The sequence below is a fragment of the Gracilinanus agilis genome, chromosome 6 (genome assembly GCF_016433145.1).
Source record: "Gracilinanus agilis isolate LMUSP501 chromosome 6, AgileGrace, whole genome shotgun sequence".
NCBI lineage: Eukaryota > Metazoa > Chordata > Mammalia > Didelphimorphia > Didelphidae > Gracilinanus > Gracilinanus agilis.
In genome coordinates, this window is record NC_058135.1 from 177,757,125 (window position 1) to 177,768,740 (window position 11,616).

An 11,616-nucleotide genomic window follows, 5' to 3' on the forward strand; every position below is an offset into this window, starting at 1 on the left:
CCAAATCACTTCTTCCAGGAAGCCATATTTGACTGTTTCATTCTCCACTAATCTTTACTTTCTTTTAATTCCTTCAATATTTAATGTGGAAATCACACAATTTAGTAGTTAAAGATAAATGGTCTCTTATTGTTCTCCAGTTCAGACTTTTTTATCAGTAGATCGGATAAAGCCAAAGATAACTTATTTATCAGGTTTGCATATGATATCAAAACCAGAATTAATTAGTACACTGAATGGTAGACAGAATCCAAAAAGATTTTGATGGGTCAGAACAATAAGCTAAATATAATAAAAAGAAATTTAATAGGAATGCCTAACATAGAGGTTCAAAAAATATATTTCAAAAATACAAGACATCCATCTCACTGGGACCTGATGAACAACCTTTTTATGTTAAAAATTTGAAATCAAACTCTGCCTTCCTCTTTAACGGGCAGGTAGTTAGCACAGTGATAGAGCATCAAACCTGGAGTTAGGAGGACTTGGGTCCAAATCTGACCAGAGATACTTCCTAGTTGTCTGACCTTAAGTCACTTAACCCCATTGGCTAGCACTTGCCATTCTTCTGTCTTAGAATTAATATTAAGATAGAAGGTGATTTTTTTTTTAAGTACAAAATGGGGGAGACATGATTAGTAGTTGAGATGGAAAGATGTGGAAATTTTCACAGACAGCAAGCTCACTATGAATTGACATGAATGTGGTGTAGCACCCACGAAGACTACTGGGCTTTGGGGCTATATTGAGAGTGGCCAGGCTTAGGCAGGGGATGATCCTCCTGTACAATCACCTGATCAGATAACATGCCGAATACTGTTCTCAGTTCTGAGGGACATAGTTTTAAGGAGGAAGTTGATAAACTGAAAATCATCCGAGGAGGGTAAAGAGTCTTGAGACAATGTCATATGAAGATGAATTGAAGTAACTGGGAATGTTGAACCAGGAGAAGAGTCGATTCATGAGGATATAACTATCTTGAAGTATTCAAAAACTTAATACATGGAAAATGGATTGCCAGAGGGCAACATTAGAATTAATGGGTAGAATTTGCAAAGAGCCAGGTTTAGGCACAATGTACCTTTTTAAAATTTGTTGCAAGAAGAGAATGTTCTTTCCACTGCCTTAAACCTGATTCATTTATCTTGTGTTATAATTATCTCTGTATATGTTATATCAGACAAAGACTAGATGGCCACTAGGTTTGCGATATAAGAGATTCTGGTTCAGGTATGGGTTGGACCAGATGGCTTTGATATCCCTTACAATTCTGAATTTGGGAGATTTTTTTTTTTATGTATGTTATCCCCTAATGTCTTCCCAACAAGACACAGAGGGAATGGAGATGAGAATTAGCATTTAATAATAATGACTCACATTAATATAGAACTTACTATATGCCAGGAACAATGCTAAATACTTTGAAATTTTTATCTCACTTGGTCTTTTCAACAACCCTAGGAAGTTTTGTTTTTATCCCCATTTTACAGATGAGGAAACTGAGGCAGATAGCATTTAGATGACTTGCCCAAGGTCAAGCAGTTAGTAGATATCTGAGATGGGATCTGAACTCAAGTCTTCCTGACTCCAAGCCCAGCATTCTATCCACTATGCCCCCCAGGTGCCTCACCACAGAGACAGGGACTTTTCCTTATGGCTCTCCTTTATCACCCATAGCACCTAGCCTTTTGCTGGAATATTCACTGTACATTTGTCAGTTAAATCATTAAGAATAGAACTCTCCCTGTGGAGCTGGGCAGCCATGATCTACAACAGAATAATTTTGCAACCATACCTTTCTAAAGAAGGTGAGTTAACCTTTCCCAAAGTCAAACAGCAAAGAGCAGAGTGATTCAAACTCAGGTCCTTTGGCTTCAGATCCAGTGCTTTGAAAAATATTTATTAAGCTATACTACTGTGCTAAGAATGCTAAGTTTTTGAATGTAGCAATTATAGTGGTAATTGGAGTATTATTCTTTGAACAGTGATAGTCCATTGGAAATCATTTTTTTTTTTAAACCCTTGCCTTCTCTCTTAATATTCATTCTAAGAGTGGAAAGGGCTAAGCAATCACAGTTAAATGACCAGCCCAGGGTCACACAGTCAGGAAGTATCTGCAGAACAGGTCCTCTTGACTCCAAGCCTGGTGTTCTATCCACTGGGCTACCTAGCTGTTCCTCCCATTGGAGACCTTTTGATGAGACTGGTGGTCTAGTTTTCCAAATAATGTGGGCTGTCCCTAGTGGTCCTGGACCCCTATAATTGCTACATTAAAAAACTTAGCATTCTTAGCACAGTAGTATAGCTTAATAAATATTTTTCAAAGCACTAGTCCATTGCAAATCATTTTTTTAAACCCTTGCCTTCTCTCTTAATATTCATTCTAGGAGTGGAAAGAGCTAAGCAATCACAGTTAAATGACCAACCCATGCCTATTGAAAGCTTAATGGCTAGGTGTTGGTCAAAGGATCCTTCACAAAGACCTTCCTTGGAGACAACTCTGAAAAGAAGGACTTACTTGATGTGGTACTTGTCATGTTCCGATGAGTCAATGTCCTTGGTGGTATTCAGATGAAGGACAAACTCGCTCTGCCATAAGCACAGGTCCATTCAAGGATCTCCCTTCCACAAATACCAGTAACAAGTGCAACATGAATATGGAACAGATTAGGATTAAAACTGGAGAAAAATCAAACCAAACCAAATGACAGAAAGATTCTGGATGTCTAAGCTTGGCAGTGTCTTGAGGGGCCAATATGGAAAGCTTACTTTCATCTTCAGTGGGCAAGAGGATGGGTGCTGCTACATCTGAAATGGAAGCAAGAACAGCCATCGCCACAACCTATTCTAAGCCTAAACGGGACTGTTGTAAAAACTGCTTCATTGGGCAACATTCTGGATGTCCTTGTGATTATCATAGCAGCAGGCGAGGTGTAGATCCATCCAAGACTTGAGTGTTACTAGAACAGAAACCAATCAGGTAAGAAGAAGTAGACCATCCAGTCCAATGTCAGAAAAATCACTGCCTCAGGACCAACTTCTAAAAGGTCAACAAAGAACATCCCTGGACCACTGATGATTCCACTGATACTAGCCAATCAAATAATTCCACCTTATACTGGATCATCAACTACAGCCCCTAGTATCATGACCAAACTTCAAAAAATCCATGGCTCTATTTGGGCAACATTATAAAATGGCCCAAGAATATAGCAAAGATCAAGCAGAAATAGCATTACTGTTTCAGAGAAAGCAAAAACTAGTAGCAGATCTGGACCAGGATGAAAAAGACCAGCAAAATACATCTCATCTGGTACAAGAACATAAAAAACTTTTAGATAAAAAAAAAGAAAGTCTTTCTACATACTACCAGCAATGCAAAAAATAATTAGAGGCCACTGAGAATCAGCAACAAAAAATGGCAAGACACTTCATGATTCCTTGGCACCTTGGGTTTGAAAATCATGCACAGAGACAGCGAGGGAGCCCAGTAGATAGAGCATCAGGCCTAGAGTCAAGAAAACCTGGGCTCAAATCTGGCCTCAGACACTTTGTAGTTGGGTGGTCCTGGACAAGTCACTTAACCCCAGCTGTCTTAGAACTGATATTAAGACAGAAAGTAAGGGTTTAAAAAAAAGAAGCAGCATTCTCCCAAGTTTAAAGACAAAGGGCTGTTCTAGAATAATTGGTGATATATTGCAGTGACATTTGATCCAAAGGCATGATGTAAAGTGGAAGGCAATCTGATGCCAATATTTCTGTCCTAGTGATTTCCTTCCATAACATTTTTGGATGTAAAGAAGTAGATTTTGCTTTATTTTAGGAAAGGATCAGCTTGGCCTCATCTTACTGAAGTGCAATTTGATAGCGATAACGTCTCTCTTTTTAAAAGAATATTTTAAAGTATAATTTTGTATGTACATGTTGAAACCTTTAACCTTTTTACTTCTCCTAACTGTTCAAAGGAACATGATACATCTTAAACGAGCACTCCTTCCATAATAATATTTGCCTGATTTTATACTACATATTTAAAAAGCTATGGGAGAAAAAGCAGGATCCTCACGGATAATGAGTTGTTCTTTTTTTATTTTTTATTTTATTTTTTTAAACCCTTAACTTCTGTGTATTGGCTCCTAGGTGGAAGAGTGGTAAGGGTGGGCAATGGGGGTCAAGTGACTTGCCCAGGGTCACACAGCTGGGAAGTGGCTGAGGCCGGATTTGAACCTAGGACCTCCCGTCTCTAGGCCTGACTCTCAATCCACTGAGCCCAGCTGCCCCCCGATAATGAGTTGTTCTGGCTTGAACAACTTGCTCTTGATAAAGAAAAGGAATCCACTAAGTGAGGAATAAAAGCTAGAAAATCGAGAGGGTCAAGTGAGAAAGTAAAAACAAACTGTATCAAGTATTTTCTATATTCCAGTGATGAAAGTGATGCCCACTCCAAACAAAGCTATCTTAAGAGTGAATGCCTAAAGAGAAAAGGAGCCACACTTCATCAACTAGAGATGGAATGATTATGTATGGTGTGAATGTGAGAGAGTGTATGTGTTGCTCTGTATCCTTTATTGCCTACAATTATGCCAATAGAAATAACTTTAAGGTAGTAATAAAAGATCACGGGGCACTTGGATTTCTAAAGCCTCATAAGATCTTCTCAGCTGGCATCAGCCAGTCCTAGGGGGCTAATATGTTAGTCTTGAATTTTGAAAGCATTTCTATTTTCTTCTTAGAGAAGAAAAAATTTTTTTTCTAGAAGAAGAAAATAGAAATGCTTTCAAAAGGTGTCATCAAAGTACCAAAAAATGAAATGTTTATTGGGGTTGTTCAGTTGTTTAGCTATATTTCAGATGATCATTTAATCTAAGAATCTTAATATCAGAATTGTCGATTAAAATGAGTCATAAAAAGGACATTTTTTTCTTCCATTTGTTTCATAGTATATGTTTTTATATATCCATGCATACACTTTATGTGCTCAAGCGCTCATTTGAGAGAGAGAGAGAGAGAGAGATTATAAATAAAGGGCAATTTGTTACTAGTGACTATCACTTTTAGCTCCAATTCAATTATTGGGAAGTCTCCAGAAGTTAAAATTTCTTATTTTTTTAAATAAAGGGAGTGTTATCGTTCCTAAATAATTTGATTAACTAGCTTAAACTGATATTGGGATCAAGTTATTTATAGCAAAATGTAATTGGCAGAAAAAATAACTATAGAATTATGAATAGCACAGGTATCCAAAACATTGTTGCTTTCATATGTCTGTCAATCTACTGAAATGGACTCAGCCCATGATCGGACATTTTCATAACATGTTTCAAAGCATGATGCATTAGAGCACACATAGGAAGTCATGATTTCACCTGCATGGGTTAATAATTGCAGATTTCATATCAACTGGTTATTGCTTTATCACATCACCACCCATATGTAATAGGACAAATAAGGACAAAATTCTTTAGTTTATGTGAAGGTCATGCTAGTTTGAGGACATGGTAGAGAACTCAAAGGGCCATTTAGAACAGTTGTTTCTTTGCTTACAGTGAACTCTTATTTTTTTTTTTAACCCTTGTACTTCGGTGTATTGTCTCATAGGTGGAAGAGTGGTAAGGATGGGCAATGGGGGTCAAGTGACTTGCCCAGGGTCACACAGCTGGAAAGTGGCTGAGGCCGGGTTTGAACCTAGGACCTCCCGTCTCTAGGCCTGACTCTCACTCCACTGAGCTACCCAGCTGCCCCCTGAACTCTTATTTTTAAGGACTATAGTTCTATACATTGAAAGAAATCCAACTTATTTAGTTGTTAAGTAGTTTGTATCACCAATCTCAAGTTATATGAGTTTATTTGGGGGGTTTGTTTGTTTTTTAACAAGGGAGAAAGGACAATGCCTAATTAACTTTAGTAATAAGAGCCAGAAAAGGATGAATTGGATCATTTGAATCATTAGATAATCGCCAAACTTTAGGTTTGCCAATCTCTTCGACATACTCTCACTTCAAATTTCTAACCAGTTTTAAAAGGCCAAATTTAATTAATTCTACTTTTTTACCTTCTTGCCTGGACTATCATAGATGGGTAGAATTAGGAAGGAAAGAAAGCATGAATTTTAGGTGATGTACCATCAAAATGATCGACCCGTAATTACTTAAAGCTGGTTCTACTTAAATAAGATTTGTCTTTCTTAAAATAATGTTTGAATAAAAAATACTTTATTCCTCCAAGATCTATGCAGTCTCAATGACTTTTGTGAGTCAAACAAAAATTAACCACCAGTATTTTCAACATTAGCAGGTTCAAAAGGCTTTTGCCATATGGTTGTTTATGAATGTTATACATTTGTCTTTTTTTTTTCTTTTTATTTTGAATATTTTCCCTTAGTTACATTTTTCATGTTCTTTCCCTCTCCCCCAAAGCTCCCTAACCCCCTTAACGACACACAATTCCACTGGGTTTTACATGTATCCTTGGTCAAGACCTAATTCCAGGAGCAGCTGGGTAGCTAAGTGGATTAAGAGCCAGGCCTAGAGACAGAAGGTCCTAGGTTCAAATCTGACCTCAGACACTTCCCAGCTGTGTGACCCTGGGCAAGTCACTTGACCCCCATTGCCCACCCTTACCACTCTTCCACCTAGGAGCCAATACACAGAAGTTAAGGGTTTTAAAAAAATTTTAATTAAAAAAAAAAAACCCTAATTCCATATTATTGATAGTTGAGGCAGAGTTATTGTTTAGTGTCTTCATCCCCAATAATATCCCCATCAGCCCATGTGTTCAAGCAGTTATTTTTCCTCTGTGTTTCTCCTCCCACAGTTCTTCCTCTGAATGTTTGTCTTTTTTTTTTTTTAATATATTGGTATGTTGACTATTTCTCATGTTACTCTTAGCATTCCTAATTAAAGTTGTCTTTCCATATCTTCATAGAGGTGAAGCCTCTGTTTTTTTCTTCCTTTCTTGCTGCCTTTTAAAAAAATCTGACCTTCACCTCCTTGTTTTCTGCCTAAAAAGGTGATAAATTCTACTTTCATCATTTAGACTTTTAAAGTAAGATATTGTATAATGTCGATATGCTTCCGTGCTCTATATGATTCTAACCCCCTAAAATACTTTTCTGAGATTTATTTTTATTTTTGATGAAAAATTGAAGATTGTAATTCAAATCTTGCATATAAGATGGCAAATGACTTCATATGACAAAGAAATGAGCAATGTGGCTGTCTGCTGCAACAGTGTATTTACCTTACACAAAATCTAATAAAAATTGAAATTTTTCAGTTAAAAAATAGATCCCTTTCCTTATTATGTATATGGAAAGCACTTTTTATGAATTTCCTAAAAGCAAGGGCTCCACCAGAGAGATCTGAAGAATTTCCAGGGAAAAAGGAGAGCAGGGAAGAGTGAGACAGTAAACATGAGGACATGGTCAGCTAAGATTAAACTAGGAGGAAAGCAGGAATTTCTGTAGAAGGACTGGAATCCTCTCCACTTCCCACCACACATATACATACATGCTCAAGTACAATGAAGAAACAAAGCCCAGAACAGAATTTCTATTGGTCTATAATCAAAACTTGACACAGGAGAGGAAGGAATTCTGGGAGCACTGCAACACCTTCATGAGTCACTCAACTAATAGTGGACAGTAGTGGAAGTGTTGAGGGAGAGTTTTACTAAGAGGAATCCAAATAGATAATATATTAGACTAAACAGGGGAAGGACAGAGAACAGCATCTATCAGAGGTTGAAAAGACCTTCCAATAAAATGGAGGATAGGATAAAACAGTCATAAATAAAGACCACAGAAGTGTTCATAAGAAGCACATACTTTGGGGTCACATCAAAGGATGAGTAGACACTGCACATAGTAGGATGTGAGTGACTTAAGACCACAGAGGGAAGATGGATCAGTGAGATTATTTTCTCTCTGCCTGAAGTCCTGTGTCCTTTGATCTATAGATAAATCTGTTCACTCAGGGCAAACTTAAGTGTTTACAGGGAACATAAATCTAGAACTGGTTTAGAACCTCCAAGCTTGGTCTAATCTAACCCTTTTCATTTTCAGATGAGGAAAATGAAGCCCAGGAAAGTTAAGCCCAAAGACACACAGGTAATAAGCATCAGAGGCAAAGAGTCAATGATTAACACTAGTCTAGGAGATGTTAGGCAGGAAGTCCCCAAATTATCTGGGTGAAGGCAAGAGTCTGATAAGTGAGAAATCCTTTGAAGCTTTCCCCGCCCTTCTGGTCAAGGGAAGACTTCAGACACAAGATACACAGTTATGATTTGGCAGTGATTTTAGACCTGGTCCCCAATGTATGTATCTTAATATTGTTGTGCTTACTTACCTGATCATATACCAGAGGCTTTTCTTGCATCATTATTTTTCCCCCAATTACAGTTAGATACAATTTTTAATAATCCTTTTCTGATGTTTTAATCCACGTTCTCTCCCTCCCTGTCTCCCTGAGACAGCAGGTAATACGATATAGGCTATGCATGTGCTATTATGAGACTTTTCACTTTATAGCTTGGCTAACATCCTCCTAGCATCATCAAGTACTTGCCTTAAACCCTATGTCTACAACGGCTCCCACTGGTTAGCTCTGATCGCTAACAGCCATCAGGCTAGGTAGCTAAGAACCGTAATTTATGTTGTCCAAGAAATCTTTGTTATCACCTTCCTTCCTCTTTCCACTTACTCCTCTTCTAGTCCTGCAACAATTCTGTTTCGCAATGACATTTTTGTTGTAAAATCATTGTTACTAACAAGCATTTTCGCTTTAAATGGATTACCCCAAACTTGTTTTTTCTTTCTATGAAAAATCTAGTCAGCAGGTCTTTCCTGTTGCCTGTTGCTTTTTGATTGGCTTTTACTACTCTTTATCACAGCTTTTTTTCAAAATTTTTTTTATTTTTTCCATTACACGCAGAAATAATTTTTGACAAATTGTTTTTTGACATTTCAGCATTTGGATTTTCTCCCACCATATCCTCTCTCCTCGTCTGAGGCGATGAATAGTCTAATATACATATTTCTGTATTGCACATCATCATGTCCTTTCTGTTGTCATCTTGCCTCCTTGAGGATATCATCAACAAATAGTTGTCATCTGCCCTTTTTAAAGACATGCTAGCTAGGCTCTGTGGGGAATGGGAGAAATCTGTCAGCACAACGATTGCCCTCAAGGAGCTTTTAGTCAAGTATCACAGATACTTGTACACAAATAACTATTGCAAAGGTATAATGTGCACATGTGGTCAGAGGTGAAGTAGTCGTCCTCAGGAGGGAGAGATCACTTCTGGCTATTGAGGATCAAAACATTTCAGGAAAAAGGGACATCACCAAGACGGGAAAGTAGGAGGTATTTTCTGAAACAGTAAACTGTTCAGTTTGGCTAGTTTTTCAGATCCATTCAACAAATCTCTCGCAAGCACCTACTCTGTGCCAGGCACTCTGCTGAAGACTGAATAGAGAGAGGGTTTTGCCTTTTTTTAATCACACTGTTCCTGATCTTGAGGAGCTTTTAACATATATATGAAGAGGGGACAGCTGAGTTTCTCTGTGGATTGAGAGCCTAACCCAGAGATGGGAGGGTCCTGGGTTCAAATCTGATCTCAGACACTTCCTAGCTGTATATGACCCTGGGCTAGTCACTTAACCCCCATTGCCTAGCCCTTACTACTCTTCTGCCTTGGAACCAATACACAGTATTGATTCTAAGACAGAAGATAAGGGTTTTAAAATATACACATACAAAGATGTGTTAGCTTTGATGCACGAAAGGTGTAATAGAAGATAAAGTTGGAAAAGTAAGAAGGGGGCAGTTAGGTGACTCAGTGAATTGAGAGCCAGGACCAGAGACAGGTGGTCCTCAGTTCAAATATGACCCCAGATACTTTCTAGCTGTGTGACTCTGGACAAGTCACTTAACCCCAATCTCCTAGCCCTGACTACTCTTCTGTCTTGGAACTAGTACTTAATATTGATTCTAAGACAAAAAGTAAGGGTTGTTTTCTTTTTTTTGGGGGGGGGGGTAAGTTGGGGTCAAATAATGGAGGGACTTGAATTAAGAAATTAAGACTTTATTCAGGAAGTAAGAAAACCACGGTGCAGAAGAATAAACCTATAAGGGCTGCTTACACATCAGAAAGATTACTCTGGTAATAGTGGGTCAAATGGATTAAGGAGGAGCACTAGATGCAGAAAGATCAATTAGGAAATTATGTAATAGTCCAGATGAGAGGTTTTGAGGGTTTGAATGGGGGGGTGGGGGTGGCTATGGGAATGGAGGGAAGGGTTTGGATGGAGAACACAAGGAATTGGGGGATGCACAGAAATGACTGGACTGTGTTGGCTTTGAATAATTTCCCCCAGATCACTTAGATGTTTTCTCCCAAACTTCCCCAGAGTTAATTTCTTTGCACAGCTCATACCTTTTCAGCCCAACAGTATTGCCCACTCCTTCATTGCCTTCTCTCTACCAAGGTTTGCAACACCTTATAATTTGGGCTTCTAGGCTAATTTCAAGAAGGTGTTTATTTCTTATAGGTCATTAATAAAGATTAAATAGGGCAACACCTCGCCCTGCCTTCTTAGGCACCACCTAGCACTTACTCCTCCTACTTCACTGCCATGTTTTGTGACTTTTCAGGGTTGCCTACATTTTACTCCATGTAACTTAAGGAACTAGAATCTCAGTGATATTCAGTCTAAGTGCCTTCCAGGGTGGCTTATGACTTTGAAGGCTCTCTTTTCACTCACAAATTTCCTGCCATTCTGGAATGCAGCTCCCTCTTTCTCCAAAGCACCCAAACTTCTTGAGATGTTACTATAGATTATTGAACTATTGTCTAGTCCATGCCCAGGTAGGGCTACACCTGTGCCATCCCCTAAGGAAGGGATCACCCCAATTTCTAGGGATCTTCCGAATGAGAGGTGCCAACACTCTTCTCATCTTTCTAGACACTTAAGTTCTTGTGAATGAACTAGGAAAAGGAAATCCTGTCCAAGGTGAAAATAAGATGCATTTCATAAGGTCTAATGTCTTCCAAACTCTCATTTCAATTCAGTAAACATTTATTCGTATGTAATAGTCTTCATTTTCAATGTACCTCAATAAAATAATAAATGCATCTTTGCTATCATTTTAATATGTAATCATTAAAAATATTCATTCACATAATGTACAGGATACATCTAGGTCTAGAGGGAGAAAAACAGGAACGAGAATGAAACTTCCAGCAAGACACTTAGTGTGTATATGTGTATTATATATAAAAATATATATTATATAAATATATATATATATCTGTGGAGAGAGATGTGAGTATATTATGTATATATTGTAATATGTGTATTGTATATATATGTTTGTATATATACACATAACATGTGTATATATTGTAATACAATATGCATATATTTTATAGTATATTATGTAATATATGCATATTATATTCTATTAAATATATTAATTATATTAATTAAATATATATTAAATAATATTCCATTTAATATAAATATATACATAAATAGTTATATGTAAATAGAGTATATGAATATATTCTATTAAATACTATTCTATTAAATATAAATATATATAAATATTTATATAT

At 37.4% G+C, this 11,616-nt stretch overlaps 1 pseudogene; it reads left to right on the forward strand.

The window, feature by feature from the left end:
- Positions 1-806: 806 nt before the first annotated feature.
- LOC123252424 overlaps positions 807-11,616 on the forward strand; it is a 21,572-nt pseudogene continuing 10,762 nt past the window's right edge.